Genomic DNA, 5509 nt, shown 5'->3' on the forward strand with positions numbered 1-5509 from the left:
TTGCTCTCAGAGTTGTCCAGCTGCCCTCACCAATAAGTCACAGTCTTTGTAGGTTGATAGAAACCATCAGTCAAAGCAGATGCATATGGATTGTGGGGAAGCCTTCTTTAGTATCTAACTTAGGTGTAGTGCTGCGGTTTCTCGGGCTGTGCCTGCAGCACCTGAGCGGTAGCTGCGGAGCCGCTTCGACATGGTCCTGTCTTCCTGCCTCTTCGCCGCTCCCCTTTTTCAGGAGGGAGGTTTTCAACCAAAGAGTAGAATTGTCAAGAAAGCTGAGTCATGGGGAGAGCTTGTATGGTCCATGTGACATGTCTAGATGGACATGAGGCCCAAAGTCCAGTATACAGAAACTAAGACTGGTGAACAAGAGCAAGCAGCAGCCAGTTCTGCAGTAAAATACAGCACAAAATGTAATTATGTTTGCTGTAAGTTTTCTTGCTGGAAGAAATATTGACTGTCCATTATATTTATGTTGCATTTTCACAGGGACATGGAGTTTACATGTCACCAAAACACAGAAGCATTTCTCAACTTTTTTTTTTTTTAATCTCACTGACCATTGCTTTTGTTTCCTCAAGGGCCTCACTTTCTTTGGCCACCTCTGAAATATGGATGTTGCCTAAGGTTAAGAATTGTGCTCTGTTTTTGTTTTTTAATTCTTTATTGTTTAAAGTATTACATATAGTATTACATATGTCTCCTTTTTCCCCCTTTGACCTCTCCCCAGCCACCCCCACCCCCCAGTCCATGTCCTCACCCCCTAGTGTCTGTGTCCATTGGTTATGCTTATATGCATGCATACAAGTCCTTTGGTTGATCTCTCACCCCCCCACCCCCCGCCTTCCCACTGATGTATGGCAGTCTGTTCGATGCTTCTCTGTCTCTGTATCTATTTTTGTTCATCAGTTTATATTGTTCACTATATTCCACAAATGAATTGTGTTCTGTTTTATTCCCTCTTATTTCTCTCTCTCTTTCGCATGGTTCCTTCACTCTCACACCATTAACAACACGGGTGTGTGTGTGTTGGGGGGTGGGGGGGTCCAGATCTACCTCATTAGTTCTCACTTCTCTAACTGCCTTTTAAAAATATCCAGCTGTTTCTTGGAACATTGCCACCAAGATGTAACATCTTAATCCTCAACTTAATGGTCTCGAGCCAGAATCATCATCTCTCCCTTAAAACCAATCCTTCAAATAGTAACACAAAGGAAATCATTAACCACAGTTACTGATTAACTATGCGGTGAAGGATTAGGGCTTCAGAGTGGGGGAAATTCTTACTTTTCATGTGAAACCTGTCTTTTCACAAGGAGCGTGTTTAATATAAAAATAAAATAAATAAAAAGGAGATTATATTTAAAACCCAGCCAGCTCCTCCTCATGACTTTCCGGTCATGAAACCCCATCCTCCCTGATTCAGGGTCTATTCAAGTGTCTGTAGCGAGAGCTGATCAGAACGTAAGAAGACCATGATAAACCCAATCAGAACAGGGTCAGGAACATAAAGCAGAAATTTGTTTGTTTTAAAAAATGTTTTATTGATTTCAGAGAGGAAGGGAAGGGAGAGAGATAAACATCAATGATGAGAGAGAATCATGGATCAGCTGCCTCCTGCATGCCTCCTACTGGAGATTAAGGCCCCAACCTGGGCATGTGCTCTGACCGGGAATCGAACTGTGGCCTCCTGGTTCATAGGTTGATGCTCAACCACTGAGCCACACTGGCTGGGCAAAGCAAAAATTCTTAAAGTAAGTATTGATAATGGTGGGTACCTGTCATCTTACATTTGTCAAAGTTCATAGAACCCTAATATAAATTATGGACTTTGGATAATGATGTGTCAATGTAGGTTCATCAACTGTGACAAATGAACTATTCTGGTGTGGGATTTTGATATGGGAGTGTGTGTGTGGTGGGCAAGGAATATATGAGAAATCTCTGTACCTTTTGCTCAGTTTTGCTATGAATCTAAACCTGCTCAAAAATTGTCTATTTTAAAAGTCGAAAAAATATGGAAACAATTTATACCTCAAATTAGAGATAATGAAACAGGAAGCAGATCTGAGAGAGTTTAGTGTGCAGGAAGTTTATTGGGAAGTGCCCTTAGGGTCAATTCCTGCTCAAGTAAGAGGAAGGAAGCAAAAGTTGACACAGGGAGGAATCAAACTTTGATGCAGCGTTGGCCTCTCAAAGGGAATTTCAGAGTGAGAATGGCCCTTCAGAGTTTTCCACATTGAGTCGAGGTGTCCAGGCCTTTATTTTCTGCATCATTATTTGTTGGATATGGCGAGCCCTGAAAGACTGACCTTGGGAGAGGTTAATCTCTATAGATGAGATGACCCCTGAAGGGGTGGACAGCTGGAAGCTGTCTGTTAATAGCACTCCTAACAGCTGGTGCAGCAATCCTTCATTGAAGGGGACCTGAGTGGCATATCACCGTGTCCGTGACATTCACAAGGGAGAAACTCACAGAGCTGTATGGTCGAGCTGTCCTTCTGGAAGGAAGTAGTCTTCGACATTGTATTTTAAAAGGTAAAAATAGGCGTTCAGGTCCGGGAGGCCCCTGCCGCAGCCCCGGAAGCGCCTCTTCCTGGGCGGCCGAGGTGGTGGTCGCCGTGATGCCTGCGGGGCTGGGTGGCTGACCACCGTGGGTGGAGCAGGCCCGTGTCCCGAATCTCGGCGCCTCCTCCGAGCATTTCGAGAAGCTGCACGAGATCTTCCGCGGCCTCCATGAAGACCTACGGGGGTGCCGGAATGGCTCCTGGGGACCGGGGGAGGGGTGGGGAAGGGTGGACAGAAGAAATGAAGAAACTGATCAGAGATTTTGATGAAAAGCAACAAGAAGCCAATGAAACGCTGGCAGAGATGGAAGAGGAACTACGTTATGCACCCCTGTCTTTTTGTAACCCTATGATGTCTAAGCTTCGAAACTACCGGGAGGACCTTGCCAAACTACACCGGGAAGTGAGAAGCGCGCCTTTGACAGCCACACCCGGGGCCGAGGTGACATGAAATATGGCACACACACTGTAGAGAATGAGCATGTGAATCAGCTACAGCCTCAGAGGGTATTGCTTTTGCAAGGCACTGACAGCCTGGACCGGGCCGCCCAGCGTATTGAGCGTTCTCATCGGATTGCCACAGAAACTGACCAGATTGGCTCGGAAATTATAGAAGAGCTGGGGCAGCAAAGTGACCAGCTGGAACGTACCAAGAATAGACTGGTAAACACAAATGAAAACTTGAGCAAAAGTCGAAAGATTCTCCGGTCAATGTCCAGAAAAGTGACAACCAACAAGCTGCTACTTTGCGTTGTCATCTTACTGGAGATAGCCATCCTGGGAGGCCTGGTTCATTACAAATTCTTTCGCAAGCATTGAACTTCCTGCACGGAAGGGTTTGTGGACCAGAACGTTGACCCTGAGAATGAAGAGTGTTACTGATGTGGAATAAGTGTATTGCCGCTGTGAGCTAACAGTTCAAGGATGCACTGTGTAGCCAGACTGTGGGAAGAGGGAGGGAAGATGGAAAACCAGTTAATGTGAAGAAACAGCAACAAGGCCAGTGTGATATACTAAGGTAATAAAGGCTGTTTATGACTTCTTTAATTTTTTTAAAGGGTAAAAATACAGTTAGAGACTCATAATTTCAAATTTTAAAAGTTCTATTCTAATTTCTGAGGCATCACTACGTAGTCTTTTCAAAATATTGCCAATACTTGGAGGAGGATATGTCTCAGAAATAACATTCTCAAACTTTGAGTTATGGAGAAGAGAAAGGGGAGCCACTCCAAGGTAGCCAGATGGCCAACAGCTTGAAACTTTATAGTCTCTTCAAATTTATAGTTTGTATGTTTTTTTAATTGGTGTTTTCTCTTGCACTCTTGATTCTGGAACTATTCTTGTTTACTCCCATAAATTCATTGGTGGTTAATTCTTCAGTCTTCTTGACAGCAAAAAAGGAGCAGTGAAGCATATGTTTCATAATCCTTAATAGGATCTTCTTCCAGCCCTCAGCCTGCTGGCTCCTTGAAATGCAATAAATACAGAGCCAACACAGGCCGTGAGTGAGTGCAGCCCAGCCTGCATTCACAGAGTGCAGCTACAGCCTCTAGAAAGGGCCTTTCTCAACTTCCATGTAGCCAGGAGGCAGAACTGATGGGTCAGCACAGGAATTGGCCCTCATTCTGATTTGAATGGAACACTCAATCGCTCTGAGACTCCAGCAAGAAGTGGGAGAGGGCACAGACCTTGACTTCCAAAGCTGGTGGGAGTCTAGAGGGGATCTTAGGCTCCATAAACTGGATACACTGGATAATCACCAGGCAGTTTCTGTTTGTATTTCTCTTACAGGCTGACCTTCTAAAATAAATACTCTTTCCTTGGCAAAAGAATGTCAGTCCTTTCCAAGAGCTGGGACAGCCTAGTGCCCAGAACATGCCCTCAATTTCAGTCATGAATTTTAGATTCTAATCCCTAATCGTCTGCCACTTTGATCTCACTTAATCACTCCTCTGAAATAAGAGAATTGGACTCCATGATACTTAGTCCCTTCCAGCTGGGTTAGCTGATATGTGCTAAAAGGATCTGGACACATTGCCGTGGAGTACACACTGATATACAGAGGAAAGAACACCAACTAGGATTTAAGAGACACAAATCCTAATTCATTCTTCCATTAACCAGCTGGGTGACCCTGGGTATGTCATTCAAACTCTCATCTCCGATAAAGAATGGAGATAATATTTTATAATACATACTTCAAGACACTATAAGGCAGCGGTTCTCAACCTGTGGGTCGCCACCCCTTTGGCGGTCGAACGACCCTTTCACAGGGGTTGCCTAAGACCATCTTGCATATCAGATATTTACATTACGATTCATAACAGTAGCAACATTACAGTTATGAAGTAGCAATGAAAATAATTTTATGGTTGGGTCACAACATGAGGAACTGTATTTAAAGTGCCAGAAGGTTGAGAACCACTACTATAAGGGTTAATTGAAATAATTTATGTAAATTACCTGTCAGTGTCTTATGGTCTTCTTAACTATCTCTTGGTCTGGCTATGGCAGAAAGAAGTTAGTTGGCACTGCTTTGCTGTTAGGCTCCAAAATTCAGCACCTGTTGTAGGTAAGCTTCATCAGCCTTGCTAGGGTTGAGCCATGAACTTGAAGAATTATGTTTTTAGAGTGGACACTGAAGAGAACCAAAGTTCATGTGTCCAATGGAACCTCAAGACAGCTCAGATATTATGAAGCCTGATAGGCAAAGCTGGGCCCACCACACAGGCTTCCCTGTGAGTTGAGAGGAAGGCCAAGGAAATTTCAGTAAGTATAGGAAGGGTGCAATAGCTTTGCTAGGCTGGAATAGTCCAGGAATTATCAGTGTACATATCAGTGAGCTATAGTCACAATAATTCTGTGTAGCAAATCATCCCACGCTCACTTATTCTTGCTGTGTGTCTTGGAGTTAGCTGGTCTAGATGGGATTTGGTTGGCTGGCT

The 5509-nt window shown here is 44.1% G+C and overlaps 1 pseudogene; it reads left to right on the plus strand.

The window, feature by feature from the left end:
- Nucleotides 1-316: 316 nt before the first annotated feature.
- On the plus strand, nt 317-3611 carry LOC102441371 (annotated as a pseudogene).
- The last annotated feature ends 1898 nt before the right edge of the window (nt 3612-5509 follow it).

The sequence above is a fragment of the Myotis lucifugus genome, unplaced genomic scaffold, assembly GCF_000147115.1.
Source record: "Myotis lucifugus unplaced genomic scaffold, Myoluc2.0 scaffold_8, whole genome shotgun sequence".
Taxonomy (NCBI): Eukaryota; Metazoa; Chordata; class Mammalia; order Chiroptera; family Vespertilionidae; genus Myotis; species Myotis lucifugus.